General features: G+C 35.5%; 2 long non-coding RNA genes across 3 annotated transcripts in view; one reads left to right on the forward strand and one right to left on the reverse strand.

Moving 5' to 3' along the window:
- Positions 1-11113, reverse strand: part of LOC118144279 (uncharacterized) — a 67179-nt gene extending 56066 nt beyond the window's left edge. The window contains exon 1 of the long non-coding RNA XR_004728919.3: positions 10330-11113. This is a non-coding gene — a long non-coding RNA (uncharacterized LOC118144279). The remainder of the gene's footprint in view (positions 1-10329) is intronic.
- A 78-nt stretch (positions 11114-11191) lies between these two features.
- The window catches only part of LOC144577779 (uncharacterized), a 174588-nt gene continuing 162775 nt past the window's right edge, over positions 11192-23004 (forward strand). For both annotated transcript variants that reach the window (XR_013522363.1, XR_013522364.1), the window contains exon 1: positions 11192-11262. This is a non-coding gene — a long non-coding RNA (uncharacterized LOC144577779). The remainder of the gene's footprint in view (positions 11263-23004) is intronic.

Genomic DNA, 23004 nt, shown 5'->3' on the forward strand with positions numbered 1-23004 from the left:
TAGGACTGTATTTGGTGCATAAAACTTAATAAAAAGCACACAACAAACCAAAAATCTAATGTCTATAAACACTGGAGGCTGAGCAGATGGTTGAAATATTAAATTGATTATATTCCAGTGAATCACACAGGTGTGCGTACACACACATCCCTAAGAAGGATGGATCATAGTAAAGAAATGGCCTCTTATTCTGCTGAGCAACTAGATGTGTGTTCAATACGCATACATGGTCCCAGAAGCGGGAGCTAGAGAGAAATAAAATGGAAGTCTAGTACAATCTATGAAGAAGGGAGGAAATATGGACGTTAAAAAACAATGGCCATGAAGAGTGAGAAAGGAACAAACAAAATTGTGGGGGATTGGTTGCTGTGTTTTGTACTACAGAGAAACATTCCTACTGGAGCTGACAACAGAAATGCTTTTTACATAGTGTCTTTATAGAAATGTGACCCTTGCTGGAGTCACATTACTAGAATCTTATTGGAGACCCAAAACATTAAAAATATTCCATATGGAGCTACAATTGAATTTATGTTTGAATTGGTAAAATTAGGTTTTGAGAAGGTTCTGTGTCCAAGATTAATGCAATTAATCAATGCATGTAATTATTAATGTAATGTAACTGTTCAAGAACCTAGTAGAAAACACAGCAGAAAGATTAAACTGGAGTTTGAGATGACCAGGAGACATTAGGTGCCTAAGAAATTACTAAAATCACTGAAATATATCACAATTGTCAATTTTTTAATGCAAGAGATTAAGATGTTTTTCATAGTTAGAAAATGATCAGTATGTGAATAATTATACACAGAAAATAAAAATAAAGCAAATTATAACAACTTGAAAGTATAAAGATTCATATTAAGTTTGGAAAAGGAATCATAAACAAAAAAATTCTTTAAAAATGTTAATGAATTAAAGACAGATTTGGGACACTTTAGAAAGTCCAGTAAAACGTTTTTATGTTATATGTGATATACCATATTCTCTTTTTCATTGTCCTTGATTCCACTAAAGAACAAGCCTTCTCTCAAGATATGAAGTCATACATGTATTTGTAGTTAAGAGAAAGGCATATAAAAATAGCATCTGACAAACTGAAAAGAAAACACACATCCACAGTCTTGCAAACATACACAGAAATTTCTACAAACATAATGTGCATGTGTGTGCATACACAGGCAAACACACCAAGACTTATGCCCTTTGAGAAACAGCATCTCTTCTCTTGCAGGCTTTGTTTGTTTTCTTTAGCTGAAATACTTCCACCCACCCACACCCCCACTTCAATAATCCCAAGGGCCACTCCCTTCTTTTACTCAAATATCACCTTTAAATAGAAAACATTTTATTTCAGAATAATTTTAGATGTATGGAAAGTTTTCAAAGATAACATAAAGTATTCTCATGTACTCCTTATCCGGTTTTAGTTTTTCCAGCTATTATCATCTCACATTATCTGATACATTTGTCAAATTATGACATCACCATCTGTACATTGTTATCAGCCAATTTCCAGGCACTATTTGTACTCCCACTAAAGTCCGTTTTCTTTCTGGGCATCCAATTCAAAATTCCAGGTGTCACTGAGTTGTCATGACACCTTATTTTCCTCTTCTATGTCTATTTCTTAAATTTCCTTTGTTTCTCATCACCTTAACAATTTGAAGAGTACTGGCCCGATATTATATAGAATATTCCTTAATTTGAGATTTTTAAATAGTTTTCTTAAATATAGATTGTACTTCGGGGTTTTGGAAAGAATACCACATAGGTGAAATGCTATTATTATCGTATTATATTTCGGAATAAATTATATCCATATGATATCACTGAGGCTGTCACCCTTCATTGCATACATAAGATAGTGTATGTCAGTTTCCTCTATTATAAAGTTACAGAATTTTCCATTTCATATTCTATCCTTTGTAGCAAATGATTAAACTCAATCCAACCATAAAGGAGACAGAGATTAAGCTCCATGTACTAGAAAAGTGATACCTACACATAAAGTTTAGCACTCTTTGTTTATTATCTTATTTACTTATTTAATCATTTATTGATATCAATATATACTATTTTGCCATTTAACTCTTGGATTAATGTATTGGATTTCTGGATCTCTTGGATTGGGTTACAATTTTCTCCAGAATCTCATGAGCTTCCTTGCCATCCATTCTGACTAAATTCTATGTCTATTATTTCAAGAATCATTGCTGGGGAGCCAGTATGCTTATTCAGAGGTAAGAAGACACTAGAGTTTTTGGATTGCCAGAGTTTTTATACTGACTCTTTCTGGTGTTCCTTTGTACTTTTGGTTTTTCTGTCATTTGGATGCAATTTTTTTTTTTTTTTGTATTTATATTCTGTATCTACTTTAAGGTTTTAGCTGTGGTGTAAGTTGAGTATGGTCAATTAGCTTCATTTCTGTGTACTCTCAGAGGGCCACAGCTCTGTATGTGATCTTTATTTGTGGCTAGATTCTTACCCTGAGTTTCTGTATACTGGCAGAATATTTTTGGTGTTGTGATTTTCACTGCTTAATAGTAATGGAGAAGGCACTTAAGTGTAATGGCTGGCAGATAGGCTTTTACTTAGCCAAATATTTTGTATTTCAGTAAATTCACAGCAGTGCTCCATTCTGGCGGGGTGAGTGGGGGAAGAGAGGTAACCTCCTTGCCAAGTTTGCTCTCAGGTTTTAGGGAGCCTACTCCCATCATTCGCACTCTGCCTGCATTTCCTTTCCTAGGTGTTTCGGGCTTCAGGGCTTTCTCAGGCAGAGGCTGTGGCTGGCAGACTGGCTACACCCTTCCTAAACCAGCCCTACAAAGTAAGGCATAACCTACTCCCATGTCAGTGGAGGAACCCAAGGGTTCTCACCCGTCACACTGTTCTGAGAGTGAAGGCTCCTCCAAAACTCGAATGCTGGCTACAGATATTTTGGCATTCCCAAGCTATGCACTGCAGCCCTGGGGCTTTGGGATTGGGCCTAGAGCTCTGTCTTCCAGCCCTTGGGGTCAGGCACTGGCTGTGCTGGGGTATTCAAAATGTTTCCAGGCTATCAGGAAAGCACTCAGGCAGGGCTGCCATCAAAGCGAGCAGAGTGGGAAGCAGAGGCTGTGCTGTGCACCTGCTCTTGCAGGAACAACCAGATAGGACCTTTCAGGGGAAGGTATTGGGCAAAAAGGCCCTGCAGAAAAGACAGACTTCAGTCCTGTGGGTAAGACAGCTCTGCTCTCTCTTGGCCTAGAAGTCAAATGGGGTTGGATGGAGAGCCTTGGGATATGAGCACCTATGATCACGTTCCACTGCAGCTGCCCCACGCACAACCTCCCTGGGCCCCACGCAAGCTGGAGCTCTGTCTCTGTCTACTCTCTGGGAAAATCTCCCTGTTTATTTAATGTCTATGGAGGGGCAGGGGGCAGTCGTGGGCTATCTTGCAGCTAGGATTTCAGATGTCCTCAGTGAGAGTGGGCTGACACAAATATTTGCTTATAAATACTAATTATGTACAAAGTAGATATTTATAAATTATGGCTTGAATCTTTAAAGACATGTTAAATATAATTAAAATATTTCAATATTGAATAAAATATTCAGAATAAATAAAAATTGAGAAGTTCAATTAGGTTTTAAAAAAACTGGCCTTTTTTCCCCACAAGAACTATATATAATACAAAATAAACCATATTACCTAAGAATATACTTTTATTATTGGTTTGCAAAGAATTTATACTCATAAAAAATTGTTTAGAGATATAACCAATAGTGTGCTGGAGTTAGATTTTACCAGCTTGTGAAAGCTGAGTGTTCCTGTCTCTTCCCATCTCTGTGCTTCATTTACTAACATATTTCTATATTAAAATTAGTATTGCTGGGAGTACTTACACAATGAAAATTAACAAATACTACAAATTAAGAGATTTTCTGTGTATGTGTGTAGAACAAATTGTTAAAAATTAGCTAGCACATCATGGGATCTCATCTAAACTTTGCACGTTTAGCAACATAGTCATCATTTTCCTCCCTATTTCATTGAAAATCACATTTTTGTTTTATATTTTTTGTTGAAATGTGTATTTTTTCTTTTGAAGATACAGTACAGCCATTAATTTTAAAATGTCATTACTGTTAGGGAAGTACTTTCGCTAAACTTTATAGTGTGAAAGAAATAATGAGCCATAACCTCAAAATCTATCTTAATGTTGGAATATTCAAGTTTGAATTAATATTTCAAAGAATATTTTTTTTATGAAAGTGCAAGTGCTCTTCAGAAATTCTCCAGGCACTTTCTGTCATCTTTCACTCGATTTAGAAAATGTCAAAATCAATCTGCTTGATCAATTTATCCATTTCAGATGACTTTAGAAAGAGAAAAAAATGGAATGAAAGTCATGAATGAATTGCATGGTGATTGAGAGGCCCGTCTTAGACCACAAAAGAAAAGTTTAAATGAACAGGAGAAAAAAGTGTTCATCAAGTTAATTTTCTCTCTTGGGAGGTATCCCCTTATCACATAGTCAGAGAACCTTCTGTCTTAACTTTATTTTTGAGTTCAGCAACATTTGTTTTATTTCAGTCTATGACTGAAAGGGCTACAAAATGTGATATCCAATGCATCATTGTTCTATGGAATGAACTTGAAACTTGATAATGGTTTAGTCAAAATGCAAAGATACATCTAATTATATTTATTTTGAGATGTACATAAACTTTTAGGGTAGTAACATGTATTTCTGAAACAGGAAAATTGAAAAAGAAAAACTTTGTTGCAGTTGTTCAGAATTTCAGGACATTGTGGTACAAGGAAAACGTTTTTTATTGCAAAGAACAAATTTTCTAAACTAGGTGTCTTTTAGGTACCTGAAAATAGGTCTGTATTTTTTATTATGCAAATTTGCACCTATTCTCACAGTGAATGCCAAAATGAAAGATAATAATTTCTCTTTGCACTTGTGACTCACATTCTTTCTAAGACGTGCAATGTATAGTTTTATTATATAAAGACTTGGAAAATAGAATCAAGTTCCAGTGAATTTTTAAAGACTTATCCATTAGAGAGAAAATTTTATTGTAATATAGCCCCTCCTCTTTACTCACAGATTTCATATTTGCAAATGCTTCTACTTGCTAAAAATTATTTACAATCCCAAAATCAGCAATGACAGTTTTGTGGTCATTCACAGATTTCAGAGGAAAAGCAGAATTTTTGAACTGCCTGACATGTTTTCAATTGAAGTTGAACAAAGTGACTCTTCGCCTTCTTGTTTCAGATCTCACATTGTAAAGTAGCCTTCTTTTCTTTACTTAGTACCACATTTTCACATTTTTCATTTTTTCCTCCGTCCCTCCCTCCCTGCCTTCCTTCCCTCTGTTTGCTTTTTGTTGTGGTTTTGCTGTTTAAAATGGTGTTCAAGTACAGTGCTGAAATAAGTCTCCCATTCCTAAGCATAGAAGGCCAAAATGCTTTGTGAAAAAAATGAAGCCTCTGTTAGCTAAGCTTCATTTAGGCATGAGTTACAGTGCTGTTAATCATGAGTTAAATGTTAATGAATCAATAATACAAGTGAAATTAGGTATCTTTAAACAAAAGCACGTACATTATGTACTGACTGTTTACTTGAAATGTTGTGACCATAGGCTTACAGAAACCTAACCTTTCATTTCCCCTAGGAGCAACGATTCACTATTCACTAATTCAGCATTTGTGGCCACTTTATAGAACACAAGTACTGTGAATTGGAAAAATTGATTGTATCTTGAAATAATGTAGTGAGACAGGGTATCATACCATAAAGAAATTTTGTGGATAACCATTAATTACAGAAAAGCTTTTAATATAATTAAATGCTTCTCTATAGTTAAACAAAACACAGATATTTATAGTAAAAATTAACACATGATAATGATATAAATTTTAAAGTCAACTAAATACTAACAATCCAATAATCACCTTTTGAAAAGGCATTCCTAAATGTTGGTCTTATTTTGGGAACAATTGTTTCGATAATTATTACTAGTTCTGTAGACTCTAATTGACCTAGGCATTCAATGACTGACTATTGAATATAGATTATTCGACTAAGTTAAAACTTTATAAATATGTAATGGAATAATATGAAAATAAAAATGGTTAACGAAGTCTAAATCGTCATTATCTGCATTCAAAATATGATAAACTTATAAAATGTATGTATATTAGAGCATTTATTTTCTTTATAACATTATTCTATATCATTTAACAAGGAGGGAGGATAAGTGGGAGGAAGAGGAGAAAAATAGCTACCATACATTGAATATTTATGAAGCAGACATTTTTTTCTCTCTCTTTGTATCTATGTATTATGCATATATAATATATATATACACACATACTGTATGTGTAAATATAAAATAAATAGGAATATGTATATTCCTATTTTGTCTAATTAGTCTCATAGTAAGTAAATATTAGTTACCCAGTTACACATATAAAGGTACTGGGGGCTACATGTGTTTAATTAGCAAGTTCAAAGTCACACAACTGGTGAGGAACAGAGCCCTTCAAAAGTGGATAGGCCTGACTCCTACTAAAGTAGTCCCTTTCTGTCTCTATATACAGCTTTTATCTTATAATATTCATTCTTGCTTAAATATCTCCATCTTTAACCCAACAAAGACAAGCAAACAAAATAATTATTTTACATCCACTCTTACTAACTGTTCTCTTTTCAGGATCAGTTTTATAATTTGTAATGTTTCACTACTCCCATATTCAACACTATGAATCAAGAAACGGCATTCATGAATATAAGGTAGGAACTGGCCTGAGTAGAGGGTATTTCAAAATAAAACTAATCATATATTTCTTTAAGAAAATAAAACATTAATTTGTTAGAATGGCTATGTATATTAAAAGCTATTTAAAGAAATACAAAGTATGATCAACTACAGAAAAGGACTCATTACAAATTCTTTAAATTATGAGTACCTCTGTATTCAGCAAAACTGATTACAAAACAAACCTTCAAACATAAACAGCAAACCTGTAGCAAGCAAATATTCTTCACTATACCTTGTAAACTTTTCAGATTCATTTGCTTAAAAAGGGTTTAGTATTATTTTTACTGCACATTGAAATTATAATATGTCTGATATATTGCGGTAATCAAATTTCTCTGTCAAACTGATTTCCCCTGTTTTCGTTATTTGTATGTGGCTACTAGAAAATGTAAAATTATATATGTGGCTTGCATTATATTTATTTTGGCAGCTCTGTTCTAAAGAATAGATTTAAAATAATATCAGGTAAATTAATGAAAAGCAACTGGATAACATAAATAAAATTTCATCTCTATACCATGGGGCACTAGCAGTTGTACCATTCACGTGGCTAGTAAGTTGGTACTGTTTGTCAGCTGAAAGCTCACTCAGGGCTTTGGCCAGGGGTGTTAGTTCTTCAAAAGGGCCTCTCCACTGGGTGGGCCAGTGGCACAATGTACAGAATGGGTTTTTCAAATTTTTAATATGTTCTATACATTATTTTATTTAAGTGAGAATTAATCCTCTGATTTATTGTTTCTAGTAAATGGGTGATTTCTCCCTCATTTTGTTAAAGGTAGGATTTCCACAAACCTCCAACCCCACTGGGAATCTTTCCAATATTTCAATGAAACAGGTTTTTGGCACTATGTTTTATCAATCCAGTGGGATTTTTAGTTCAAATATCACTGTATTGCTTTTATTTCAGTTGAAATTGTTCAGAGAAGACCAACATAGATGATCAAATGCAATTCTAAGGGCATCACAGTATAACAAATGTATTTGTTTTCTGGATTTGTGACAAGTAGCAAACTCTGTTTATAAATACAGATTGCACCACAGGTATTAGTGACACTCTTGTCACATCACATCACAGAGTTTCCACTGCGTAATTTTAGGGTGTCTTATTCTCAGTCTTTCTATACCTGTTTTTATAAGCGGAATGTGATTGGTTTTGTTATACTAAACCGAGACCCACAGCAAAACGTAAATTTTCCCAACCATTCATGCTCATCTTTGTTTACATAGGTATCTGAAGTGGCATACATGACAGAGATTTTCCAAAGAAAAATCTACTCCTCTCTTCCACTTCTTTTTTTTTTTTTTTTTTTTGGTTTTCTACAGTAAGAGAATATCTCAAAACATCAACAATAACCAATTTACTACCTTCTCTAAACTTTTATGGTGAATTAGGCACAGCTGAAATCAATGGAAATTCTCTCCTGCAGGGTTTCTCAGGGTTTGATTCTTCACACAAAGAATTTGCCAGGAAATATCATTTATGGCTTGGACTCTGCTGGAGGGTGTGATACCCTGCTGGGAGAATCTCTTGAAGGCTGAAGACCATTCCTACTGACTGGTTCTGTAGTAACTCAGAGGATAAATACACTACATGGTCTCAAGAGCCTCTGTCCAGATATGCAGAGAAGGGAGTTTGCAGCCACTGCCATCTCCCAATTAGAAACAGGTGTGTCTAGACTTTCACTAACAGCTCAGTTACTGTCCTTCACATTTTAGCGGTATGTGAGTGTTTGACAATTAAACCTCAAATTTAGACATATGATTACAATGGAAGACAGGGTGAAGTGGGAGGAATAATGATTTCTAGTCTTGGATTAAAAAATTTAACATATGTTGGAGTCTGTTAATGAAATCATGTAAGTTATTAATTTATAAGATAAATAAATTACCCACAGTAATACCAAATAAACAGAATCCCACAGACAATGAACACATTCAAACCTAAAATAGTCATTGACAAAGCTCATGAAAAGAACATAAAAAAAGGTTTCTACTTGTTCTCAAACACTGACAAAGAAATAGTCATATAAAAAAATAGTTATGCATATTGACTTACAGTCTGTGCAAATCCTGACCCTTCTACTTAAGAGCTGTGTGATCTTGAGCATGTCTCTTAATCTTTAAGGGTTTTAGAGTTCTCATTTGCAAAATAAGATATACACCAATACTCACCTCATGCAAGTGTTGTGAGGATTAAATGAATTTTTAAAGATCCGAGATGCTTAGAACACCGCTTGGAATTAAGTAAATGTGACATATGTTTTCTGTTGTTTTTTTTAATCCTCATCAGTGATTTTTATATTAGCCAGCATGTGACATAGCTGATAACTGCCTCTTAGAAATGTATATTTTCATTTAGAATCTAAATTATTACACTTCTTGATTCTCCTACTTGGCTTTTTCTTTCCAGTGTCCTTTACTGGTTCTTTCTCATCTTGTTGCAGTAACTTTAACACCAAATTTTCCAGGGTATCTAACTTTTTGATGTTCCTCAGGGGTCAGTCACTGGAATTTTTTTCTATCCATCATTGCCCACTTGATGATATCATACAGGCTTATGGTGTTAAACTTCCTCTACATGCTGACAACTCTCAAATATACATTGGCTAGGCATTTTTGACTGCACTACAAGAAGTACATATCCATTTCCTGAGGGTTGCAGGTAAAGGCCCCTAGGCGAAGGTAGGGGACCTGGGAGCTGGGCTACACAGCTCAGAAAGAGTTAGAAGCTGTCATTCAGACATGTTTTCTAAAAACTCTTGGCAATTACTTACTCTCAACATCCAAATTTGAATTTGTAGAAGAGAGAAGCAGAAACAGATTCTGAGAACTACAATTTGTATCATTTGAGGAACCTTAAAAAAAGAAAATAGGCTGGGTGTGGTGGCTCACGCCTGTAATCCTAGCGCTTTAGGAGGCTGAGGCTGGTGAATTGCCTGAGTTCAGGAGTTCCAGACTAGCCCAGGTGACATGATAAAACCACGTCTCTACTAAAATACAAAAATAAATAAATAAATAGGCATGGTGGTGTACACTTGTAATCCCAGTTACGTGGGAGACTGAGGCAGGAGAATTGCTTGAACCTGGGAGGTGGAGCTTGCAGTGAGCCTAGATCCTGCCATTGCACTCCAGCCTGGGAGACAGAGCAATACTCTGTCTCGAAAAATAAAATAAAATAATATAATATTACAAATACAAAGTTTTAAGAGAAGTGGTTGCACTTTAATCAGAAGTAGGCTGAAGCAATCTTCCAGCTCAGCATGACTCAGGTGGTTTGGAGTACAGGTGCACAACCCTGCACATTATGTAATGGCACCACACCTGAGATGCATTAGGTGATCACCCACATGAGCTCGTGCTTGGCTAGGAGCCACTATTGTCTCTAAAAGGTATATTACACTGGTAATGCAATACATATGGCTTACTTGCACCCAGAGAGAGGGAGTAAAGCCATTTCAAAACTGCCTATGATTCCTTGAGTGGTTTTTCCAGCTACCCACTACTCACCCACTGACTCCCCTCAGGCCTCAGTGACAATTGGTATCACAACCAGGATTCCGAGGTGAATGAGCCTTTGGTTCCTGCTGATTCTGGGTCAGCCATGTGGCTGCAACGTGGGTTGTGGTATCTGGTGACAGCTGTGCTGCTCAGATGGGCTCTGGTGGAAACCTGGTTGCTAGTAGATGGGTTTCCGGCAAGCATTGAGAAGGCACTGAAGCAGCTGGAAGCGCAGAGTAGCAAGAAGGAGCAAGGTTTTGCCAGAAGAGTTGGATGGGCATTTGTGACTTCACTGTAAGAAGTACACATCCAATCCATGAGGGATGCAGGTAAGGGCCCCTAGTCACAGGTAGGGACCTGGGGGCTGGGCTACACAGCTCAGAAAAAGAGTTAGAACCTGCCAGGAATGGGGACCTCCAAGCACAGGTGGGGCTCCTAAAGGCCCGGCTTCAGAGACTGGAAAAAGAATGAGAGGCTGCTGTGAGTGCAGGCCTGGGTCCATTGTCAAGGCCAGAGACCCCCACTCGATCTGATACTCAGGTGGAAGAACCCCCATTGAGGGTTCGCCTAGTGGTCCATCAGAAAGTAGATTATGAATGGTCACTGGGGCCCCAAGGACAGGCTCAGGGATCCCCCACCAGAACGCAGCACTTCGTACACTGTCTGTACCCCAGCTGAGTTGTATGAATTAGGCAGCAGTGAGGCCAGCATCCAGGGGAACCTCTGCCCACGTGGGTGCTTCGTTTGTGAGACAAGGGGAGCAGAGAGCATCTTCTGTTCCACCTCTGAGGTAGAAAAGCTGACCTCTATTATGACGCACTCCTCCCTCGTCAGCAGTTGCAGGTGAGCAGGCAGTTGCCATGAGGTGACCACACACTGATTGAGTGGCTACGGGCAGCCATACAGAGCGTGCGGAACGACGCCTGTGAAATCCCTGAAACCGTGAGTAAATGCAGTCATATGCTGATATGGTGCAAGTCATCCAGGGGATGGGTGTGCGGCCGGCTACATTCGACCTGAATACCCGGGGGCCAGGTGATGAACATTTTCTCTCCCACATGAGGCATCTTGTGTTTGCTTCTGTACCCCTGAGTGCCTTTGGCTCCCTAGCTGCTGTCCTTACCCCGTTCATGGGTGTACATACATGAAGTGTCAACTGCTATGTCTGGCAGCCCTCAGGGAGGCAGTAGACCATTGATGGGACTGGGGTTCACGCGGTAAAGAGGGGGAAGATGCCCCATCTATTCCGTTGGTTCTGTTTCTCTGAAAAAACATATTTTAAACACTCCTTTATAACAAAAAATTGTCCAGTACAAAATATTAATAATGCTGAGGCTGAGAAAATCTATACATTAAGGGCTCTAGGAAGCTGAATATCAGACTTTCTCAGAAATACAGCTATTTAGTGTATTTAATTCTTACAGGATTTTAATTAGCTTCTTCTGTGTGTTTTAGGTTATAAAGTTATTATATGCTTTCTTATAAATGAGATTTCCCTTTTCTGTGAAAATAAATTTTCTTGTTAAATTAACAGAATTCCTCTCTAACCCCCCAAAATTTTCTCACCTTATCTCATTATAAAAGTAGTCTTACTACACATAACTGAAATTTGAAGCAGAAGCACTTTTGTTACTTTTATTTTAAATGAGCAAATATTTATTGATAATTATGTGCACCATATTAAATAACAAAGAAAAATCAATGTTTCATCTTATCAGCTTAGACCTTAATTACATTATTTTCCATCTTTATGTTTCTTTTTTTCAGTTCTAAACAATTTTTCACTATATTTTTTTGTTCTTTATTGGGTACTATGTTTCTCATGCCAAGATTGGAAAAAATATATTTATATAATCAACATCTGTATTAGTCAATTTTCACAATGGTATGAAGACTACCTGAGACTGGGTAATTTTTAAACAAAAGAGTTTTAATAGACTCACAATTCTGCATGACTGGGGATCCCTCAGAAAATGTACAATCGTGGCAGAAGTTGAAGGGGAAGCAAAGAACATCTTACATGGTGGCAAGAGACAGACAGCAAGGATGGAACAGCTAGACACTTTTAAATCATCAGATCTTGTGAGAACCCACTCACTATCATAAGAACAGTATGGAGGATCCACACCCATGATCCAATAACCTCCCACCAGATCCTTCCCTTAACACATGGGGATTACAATTCTAGATGAGATTTGGGTGGGGACACAGAGCAAAACCATATTAACATCTAAAGTACTGAAATGCAAGAACTAGTCAGAGTTGTACTTTAGTAATGACATATATTAATTGCTATACAGAAGACAATAATGAGCATATAGTGTAAAAAATATATATCCTCCAAAATGTTTGAAATGTAGTCAAAAAACTAAACACCTCTTTAAGCACATGGAAAATTTATAATGATGTGGAAACAAAATGATAGTTGATAATGCTTCATTAAAATTATGCATCTTTTTAAAATAATTAATTTTGTCTTGAACTAGTGAGATTAATTTTTCTTACACATTGAATATCACTGCATTGGTCTTGTGGCTGTCAAATAGAAAACATTTCAGAAAGGAGAATTCTATATGGATCTTGTGCAAAAACTGCTTTTCAGACAAAGCCAGTAGCTTTTATTTGAACAGGTGTTCAAAGTTTTTCTTGCCACCTTTGCCTCCAGATTTTTGCTTTTACCTACATAATTTCTAACACCTTCAGTGTAATTATAAACATGCTCATTTAAAAGTGCACTCTTCCAATACAAAAGCAGTTTTTAAGTGTTACAGAACCAAAATAAGTAATCTTGCTTAGTATTGTGATATTTAAAAAAAATTTTGATAACTCTTGTTGAAAATATATTTAGTCCCCTGAGAAAGGGTTGTACTTTTTAAGTTTAACTAACATGACTTTAGAAATGTCTTTTGAAATAAAAATACTGTATTGATTGCAACTTTGAACAAAGGTCATTCTTATGCAACTTAAACACTGCTATCATATAAATGCATTTCTAGAAAATATAGAGTAAAACTACAATAAACTAAGTTAGGCATAAACATTCTTTATAAATGCAGATTTGCCTTTTCTGAATATTAGAACAAATATTTAGAAATGGAATCATTAAAAACAATTGTGCAGCATCAGAAAACTTCTCACAGTGTTTCCTATTTTTTTCTCTTCCTATTATAAATATGTGGACCTTCAGAAATTTCTATTTTCCCGAATTAAAATGTCAACATAAATTATGGTATATATTAATCATTATATAAGTTTGGAAGAAAATTAGACAACAATAATTGAATTAAATTAGTAAAACTTGGGAGAGGAAACAGAAACTTATATTGATTTGGTGCCAAATATGTGCCAGGGGTCTTGTAAGCCATATTAACACACATCAAAAATTACAGCTTTGTGGCTGTATCATTATGCCCATGCTTAGAAATGAGCTGTCTGGGATTCAGAGAGATTAGGTTATTTTCCCAATACACATAGTTAGTAAAAGCCTATAAAAGATTTTATCCAAGTCTGTCTGATCCTCAAATTTGACTCTTGCTGCTTATTAAAATAAAATTTTAGGTTTAGGAATAGTAGTCAACCTGAAAGAAGTGATCATTGTAGCAGTGTTAGTAATTGACAAAGGAGAAAAAAGGATAAAGAAAGAGACATAGCTAAAACTTATTAAGCATTTGCGGCATGCTAAGGGTTTTAAAAGGATTACTTTAATCCTCAAAACACTGACTTTCTATAGATAATGTTATTTTCCGTATCTTAATAGATAAACCATAAATAATGTTAGATTAGGTTCTCAACACAAATAGCTAATAAAAGATATAGTTCAGATTCAAATTGTCAAATTCTAATTTTAGAACCATTGTTGTTAACCACTTAACTGAGAATTTATTGTAGTTCGTGGCATCATAACTAAAAATTTATAACAAATAATTCCCCTCTGATATGGAATAAGATAAAAAATGAAATGAATAGGAAGAATCTTAAATGAACAAAACTAGCATAAAAAAATTACATATGCACTATTATTTCCACTACATCTAAATTCCTTATAAAGGAACAAAGTATGTAACACTGTTATTAATTATTGTTTCTGTATTCTCAAATTATTATTACTATTACTATTATTATTTGCTTTTGCATTTTAGTAGTTTCTAAAGACTCTTCAATTAGTATGTGTAACTTTATTATTTTCATTAGAAAATAAATAGTATTTTTAGAAACTTTTCAAAGCTGGGAAACCAATGGAGGAGAATATTTAATAATTTCTCCACATCAGTCTTTTTTTCTTTAAGCCTGAGAATAAAATTAGGGTAACTATTGTGAAATTATTATAACTTCCATGCTTAGAATAGGTAAATATAAAATATAAACAGGAAAAAAATTAGGTAAGCTTTAAAGAATACTTTTCTATGCATGTTTACAATTTAATACGTTTTTTTGTTGTTTATGTGTGAGCAACAGCAAAACCATTATATACGTTTTCATCTATAACTTCCAAGATAATGGTTACAATTTGAAGAGCTCTGTAATTTTTTTGCTGTATATATAATTTTTCTGCAGAAATGTACAATCAGCAAACACCATGAATTTATTCTTGTGTAGAGCAATAGCTTACGAGCGGTGGTTATGACAGGAACAGAACAATGAGAACACGTGGACACAGGGAGGGGAACATCACACACACACACACACACACACACACACACACACACACACACACACACACGGGAGCCTATCAGGAGATGGAGGGCAAGGGGAGGGAGAGCATTAGGACAAATACCTAATGCATGCTGGGTTTAAAACCTGGATCACAGGTTGACAGGTACAGCTAACCACCATGTGTACCAATGTAAAAAGCCTGCACATTCTCCACATGTATCCCAGAACATAAAGTTAAAAAAAACAAGAAGTAGTGGTTTGGGTATCCTTTAAATTCAGATCAAACTCCAATAGGGAGGTTTTCAACATGGGGTAATTTAAATAAAACATAGACTAGATAATTATTAATGAACAAAAAAGAATATGGGGCTTTATTCTACTTAAATTTTAATTTCAGATAGTGACCATATAGTAAAATAAATACAATATGGTGATAGAAAAATGAAGGAAAGACTGTACTGCTAAGAGGCACAATTGAAAGATACACTTAATGCATTTTATACTTAATGTATTATCCATTTTATATTGATGATGTGACTTCCTCGTAAATCATATAATTTGGCATTTAATGTAAATTTATCTAATACATTAAACTGATGATTATTCCCCTGACCATTTTTTAACTGATTCTAAAATAAAATTTCCAACTTAATCTAGAAACTTTCTATGTACTAATATTAGTAGACTACCAGAGGAGAAAATAAAAGAAAAAAATCAACCTTTTCAAAAGAGAGAAAAACAAAAAATAAAAAGACACAGAATTTGCCCTACACTAGCATATTCGCTGACAGAACTTTTCCACTAAAGGAAAGTACTAACTACAAAGCTATCAAAGAGCATTCCTTTTCTCACTTTCTGCCTCTTGAACTATATTTCCCTTATGTTCATCATTTGATTTCCCTTAGAAATTTGCAATTTGAAAAGTCTAGATCTTACCATTTAAAATCTTTCCAAACATTCATTGTCTTAATAATCTTAAGTTTTCTTCCTGGAAGGTAATCTAATTTTTTTTAACTTTTGGATCATTATTTTAGGTCCATTTTGGACTTGAGTGGCCTTTATTTGTGGTAATTTTCTATTTGGATGGATGAGTTTCTGTCATTCTCTTTTATTTTAAGGCACATTATGAAATTTTGACTCTTGACCCTTTCAAAGCAATCTTTGTCAATTTCAATTGCGGGCCTTTTGACATTCAACAGCTTCCATAGACATTCATTTTAAAACTACATCACTGCATTTGAAAACTTGAGTGCCAAAGAAATTCTGCAGGAATCCAGCTAAGGATATGGCGTTTAGATTAGTTCATTATAAGAACAAAAACTCACATTTCTATTGCTCTGTATCAATGACTTTTTTGCACTTTGTAAACTCCAAGTTTTTGATAGTTACAGCTATTGTATATCATCTTTTTATTAATGTAAATTGTTTAGTAAAGTAATCATGATATTGAGATGAACAATTCTTATTAAACTTTAATAAAAACATTTTTGGGGAAACAATATTTTAACATAAAGAAGGAAAGCAGAAATATTTGTGGCTTTTGATTTATATTATGCTTGTGTGTGGCATCAGTAAGATTTTCTATTATGTTTGACATAATACCAGTAATATAAGTATAGGATTTAACAAGGTTTTTAGTCTTCTCAATGTAAGCCTACAAAAATGTTTCTCTGGGAAGAACTTCCACTCACTAAAAAATAAAAACACGCACAGCTTATGAGAATCTTTAAGAAAACATGGTTACATTTGCTTTTATATTTGCATATGTGTAAACGTATGAAATGTGAACTAATAGGGACAGAAACATTCTAACAAAATATTTTCAATGTTTGCTAAAAAATATTATGAAGGAGAAACCAAAGTTTGCTACTTTATTTTCTATGACTTATGTAATTATTTTATAATACCTTGAAATATATTTTATTATAAACATTATTAAATTATAAATTAACAAAATATTTTTCTTAAATATGGTGGAGGTTTGCCTTCTTTGATTGTTAGCATTTTTAAACATAGAGAAATAAGTGTGTGGTAAACTTAATTTGATTGGAAACTTTATTATGAAAAAATCTAGCAATATTTTAATTTAAAACATTGGTGTCTTTCTTAATGGAATAACTTACATGCTTATCTTTATATTTATTCTGCAAATATTAACCTGGGCTAGTTTTATCCATTTGGCAGGTTGTTCTAAAATTTCCATTTATAGTTGAAAAACAGAGGTACAGAAATCTTAAGTAAATGTCTGAGGTCCCATGTTTCATAAAGGGTGACATGAGTTCCTAGGTTGCCTGAGACAATGTTGCCTGATAACAATGCCTAGTTGCATTGTTATCCACTCTAAAGAATTGTTCAAAGCTTTTTGTCAACTCTTTATGTGGCCAAATGCTTATATATTTTTTCTTATATGTATGTATCATTATATAACATCTTGTCACTTCAAATGATATTAGAATAATAATATTCTTTAGCTGAGAATAAAATGGTAACTCAGCTAAAGTCATAAAAACAGAATGAATATTCTTAAACAATATGAACAAGTAAATATTCTAAAGTTAGAGAACAGCATATGGTAAAATATATAATAATCAAAGAAGAGATAGACAAAAATTTCCATTAACATATTGTATAAATAAGTAAAATCTATAAAATGTATCATCTTTCAAGACATATAATAATATCATTAGTGTATTTTAAGAAAAAATTATGTGACTAAGACATACATGAGGAAAACAAAAGACATTTTTAGAGCAGAGGGTTAATATTTATTCTAAATAATACAAATAATTATTGAAATAATAGAGCTTTAAGGAAAAATTACTTCAATTAAAAAATCTTAACCAAGTATAATCTTACCCCTGTGCAAAAGCAAAAGAGGCAAAACATCACACATGTAAGGAGGAAAAAAATAAAAAATCCATAAATCACTTGAAAAATTACTCAAAACAATCTACCAAGAAATTCTTTATCTTATATTTAAAGATACCAACAATGAAAAAGACAAATGAAAGAAAATAGCAGTGAGATGATAAAATTTATGTTTGGGAATAAATAATAGATTTATAGTAATGAATAGCTATATAATTATATGGTTATTATAAAAAGAAAATATAAACTAAAATTAATGATATGTATTTGAAATTACATCATTTATTCACAACACTTGAATGAATGGCTGACATAAAAGGAAGAAAGTAAATGTAGCACATTAGTATTTTAACAGTATGTCATAAATGCATGTGTGTATGTGTGTGTGTGTCTTTAAAATAGGGATAAATTGCAAAAGAGAGAAATTGGCCAAAACAAAGGGACTATAGGCTACATGCAAGTCAAAAACCCAATAAGTCAGTCATTAATCTCAAAGCTCCAAATAATCTGCTTTGACTCCATGTCTCACATCGAGGCCACACTAATGCAAGTAGATTCCAAAGGCCTACCACATCTCAGCCCCTGTGGCTCTGCGAATATAGTCCCTGTGGCTCTGCGAAGTACAGTCCCCAGTGGCTACTTTGAAGAACTGATATTGAGTACCTGTGGCTTTTCCAGGTGCATGGCCCAAGCTGTTAGTAAATCTACAACTCTGGGGTCTGAAGGACAAACCTCTCTTCTCACAGTTCCACTAGACAGTGACCAGTGGGGATTCTCTGTGGGGGCTCCAACCCCGCACTTTATCTCTACCCTGTCTTTTAGGTTTTCTATGAGGGTTTAACCTCTGCCACAGACTTTTGCCTGGACATCCAGGCACTTTCATACATCTGAAATCTAGGTGGAGGCTACCAAACATCAGATCTTGCCTTCTGTGCACCCAAAGGACAAACACCACATGTAAGCCATCATGGCTTGAAGCTGGCATCCTCTGAAACAATAACCTGAGCTGTATCTTGGCCCCATTGTGCCACAGCTGGAGACGGAGTGGCAGGGACATAGGGTACCATGTCCTGATGGTGCACAGCCCAGAAGGGCCCTGGACCTGGTTCATAAAACCACATTTGTTCCTCCTATAATGAGAAGGGCTGCCACAAAGATCTCTGAAATGGCCTAGAGGCATTTCTGCCATTGTCTTGTCTATTAATATTTGTATCCTCTTTACTTATGCAAATTTCTGCAGCCTTGAATTCTTCTCCAGCAAACGAACTTTTCTACTTCATGGTCAGGCTGTAAATTTTCCAAACTTTTATGTTCTGCTTCTTTTTTAAATTAAGTTTCAATTTCAGACTACCTCTTTGTGAACATATATGAGTGTACACTATTAGAAGCAGCCAGGCCATTACTTGAAAGCTTTGCTGTTATAAATTTGTTCCACCAGATATCCTAAGTCATCTCTCTCAAATTCAAAGTTCCACAGATCCCTAGAGCAGGGGCATAATACCACCAGTCTCTTTGCCAAGGCATAGCAAGACTGACCTTTACTCCAGTTGCTGATAAGTCCCTCATTGCCATCTGAGACCACCTTAGCCTGGACTTTATTGTCCACAGCACTATCAGCATTTTGACCACAACAATTTAACAAATCTCTAGGAAATTCCAAACTTTCCCTCATCTTTCTGTCGTCTTCTGATCCCTTCAAATTGTTTCAACCTCTGTCTATTACCCAGTTCAAAAGTTGCTTTCAGGTTTTCAGGTATTTTTATAGTAATCTCTCTCTTCTCTGGTACCAATTTTCTGTATTAGTTTGTTCTCATACTGATATAAAGAACTACCTGAGACTGGGTAAGTTATGAAGAAAAGATGCCTATCTGACTCACAGTTCTGCAGGCTGTACAGGAAGCATGGCTCAGGAGGCTTCAGGAAACTTAGAATTATTGCAGAAGGGTGAAGGGAAAGATGCATGTCTTCATCTGTCAGTAGGAGAGAAAGAAAGTAAAGGGGGAAGTGATACACACATTTAAACCACCAAATCTCATGAGAACTCACTCACTTTTACAAGAACAGCAAGGGAGATATCCACACCCATGATCCAGTCACCTCATACCAAGTTCCACCCTCAACACTGGGCATTACTATTCAATGTGAGATTTGGATGAAAATGGAGTCAAACCATACCAATGTCTAACGAAAATAAAATCAGTATGTTAAAGATATCTGCATGTTCCTGTTCTTAGGTAATATGGAAACAACCTAATTGTATAACAATGGAAAAATGGATAAAAATAATGTGAACGCCCTTATCCCAACCCTTGCACCCTCCCAAGATGGCAGGTTAAAAGATTTTAGCATAAGTCAGCCACTTGAAAATAGTCAGATAGTGGATTAAGATCAATTCTTTGAGCTTTAATTCAGGAAAAAAAGGAATTCCACCAGAATCAGAAGGACATGAAGAATTTTGGCAAACAGCCCCACTGACTACATCCAGCTGATAAATGTGAGTGAAGCCCCAGTAATTGAGATAGGCAGAAAGCCTCCCTCTGTGACTCAAATTTTGACTCGGGTTCTGAGCAACCAAAGTCTAGGGAGTCAAAGCCCTGGAGTTAACATGGGGAGGGGCTTGAAGACACTTTGAGTGAAAGACAATAGAAAAAGCTGCAGGCATTTTCCCTGACCTGAGACCATTGTAAGGACACAATTTTTGCTCTGGGTGCATACAAATTAACCCTGGGTGCAATTCTTTGGTTACCTGGCAGTGTGGCCATTCAGACATTTTAGTCTCTTGTGAGATATTAGAGCACCTGCTCTGGATTGGAGTAGGGATCTCCACAGCCATAACTGTGGAAGGCACTTCAGAAATAGGTGTTGAAATTGTGATCTACCCTGTCTGAAGCCTAAGATGGGAGGGGAGCTGATACAGATGCAGTTTCTCAAGGGAAGCAAGATTTGCATCCATGGTCAGTTTGATTATTAAGAACCGGACTAATTATGGTATGGGGGGCCCCATATGCTTCACCTCCAGGCAGATCATTAGGCATTTAGACCACCTACTCACCTGAATCAGAGCCTGATTTGCCCCACCCTTCCTGTGCAGAGATCCTGATGTAGAAAGGCCCTCTCTTAACACCAAGGCAAACTTCCAGTTATTCAGAGCTCCTATTTGCCTAGTAGAGCAGTCTGAGTCATGCTACCCTTACCATGCAGAAATTGTAGTGCAGGGGTGACCTCTCCACTTTATATGCATATCTCTAGACATCTGGAGCACCCACTCTCCTGGAACAGGAGTTTAAGCTATCCCCCATTGCCATACAGAGAATCTGAAATTTAGGAAAATTCCCAGCTTCACACCTAGGCAGGTCACTGGGCACTTGATGGCCACGCAGTAGACTCCAACTTGGCACTGGTGCTTGCCATGAGGAAACAGGTAGGTAGATCAGCCCAATTAAGCCATGCCCATCATAATGCCTGCTTCCTTGGTACTGAATAGGTAGCTCAGACCACTGTGCATTCCAAGGATCAGCCCATTTCCTGAGTCAGTGGAGACTCTCTGCCAGTAAACAAAGATTAAGTGTGTACTCAGCTGCACTGGTAGCATCCAGCTCTTACCTATCAGTGATATTTACTGGCTTGTATGTCAAGCTACACATACCAATGTAAAATGTGCTGAAGGAAGTACACAAGGCTAGAGGGGCAAAGTAAAAAGATTTTCTACAACCCCATGCCATAGGGAAGGGGAAAACGGAAAGAAAAAACACAATATTATAAGGCAGAAATAAAAAAGAAAAAAATCCTAGATGCATAAACAATTTAAAAAATTAGAACTACCAGCATCTTTATATGCAAAGAAGCCAGTGTAAGAATTCTGTCATTATGAAGAATCTCAGTGTAGTGATACCACCAAAGTATCTCACTTGCTCTCCAGTAAGAGTTTCTAATCAAAACAGAAAGATAGAAATGACAGATCATTCAAAGCATGTACTGCAAGGAAGCTCAATGAGATCCCCACATGATTCAAAATGAACATACAGAATTACCTAGATATGGAGGCTCATGCCTGTAATCCCAGAACTTTGGAAGGCTGAGGTGGACAGATCACCTGAGGTTGGGAGTTTGAGACCAACCTGACCAACATGGAGAAACACCGTCTCTACTAAAGGAAAATACAAAATTAGTTGGGTGTGGTGGCACATGTCTGTAATCCCAACTACTCAGGAAGCTGAGGCAGAATAATCACTTGAACCCAGGAGGCAGAGGTTGTGGTGAGCCGAGATTGCACCATTGCAATCCAGCCTAGGTAACAAGAGTGAAACTCCATTTCAAAAAAAAAAAAAAGATTTAAGAATTATCTAAAGCAACCCAGGAAATAAAAGAAGAGATAAACATTATTAAAAGAAATCAGAGATCCTAGAACTAAAAAAAAAAAACTCAAGGAATTTCAAAATAAAATTAAAAGCTTTATCAATAGACTGGTCCAAGCATAAGAAAGCATTTTAGAGCTTAAAGGCCAGTCTTACTCACTATTTTTTTTAAAAGATGTTTGTTCTTTTTTTTAAAAAAATGTATTTATTATATTTTAAGTTCTGGGGTACATGTGCAGATGGTGCAAGTTTGTTACATATGTATATGCATGCCATGGTGGTGGTTTGCTGCATCCATCACCCTGTCTAGAAATAGAAATACCATTTGACCCAGCAATCCCATTACTGGGTATATACCCAAAGGAAAATCATTCTATTATAAAGACACATGCACATATATGTTTATTGTGACACTGTTCACAATAGCAAAGACTTGGAACCAACCCAAAGGCCAGTCTCTTTAACCCATCAAATAAAAAAAAATATTTTTGTAATTATAAAATGAGCAAAGTCTTTGAGAAATATGGGAAAATATAATGTGACTAAACTTACACATTATTGGCATTATTGAGAGAGAAGGAGAAAAAGTAAACAACCAAAAAGCTTATTTGAGGAAATAATTCAAGAAAATTTCCTGAATTTTGCTAGAGACATAGACATCAAGGTACAAGAAATCCAGAGAATGCTTGCAGAAATTATACAAAATAGATCTCACCAAGGGATATAGTCACCACACTACCTAAGATCAGTGGTAAAGAAACAATTTTAAAGGCTGCTGTATAAAAAGGTTAAATCATGAACAAATGGA

The sequence above is a fragment of the Callithrix jacchus genome, chromosome 9, assembly GCF_049354715.1.
Source record: "Callithrix jacchus isolate 240 chromosome 9, calJac240_pri, whole genome shotgun sequence".
NCBI classification, from domain to species: domain Eukaryota; kingdom Metazoa; phylum Chordata; class Mammalia; order Primates; family Cebidae; genus Callithrix; species Callithrix jacchus.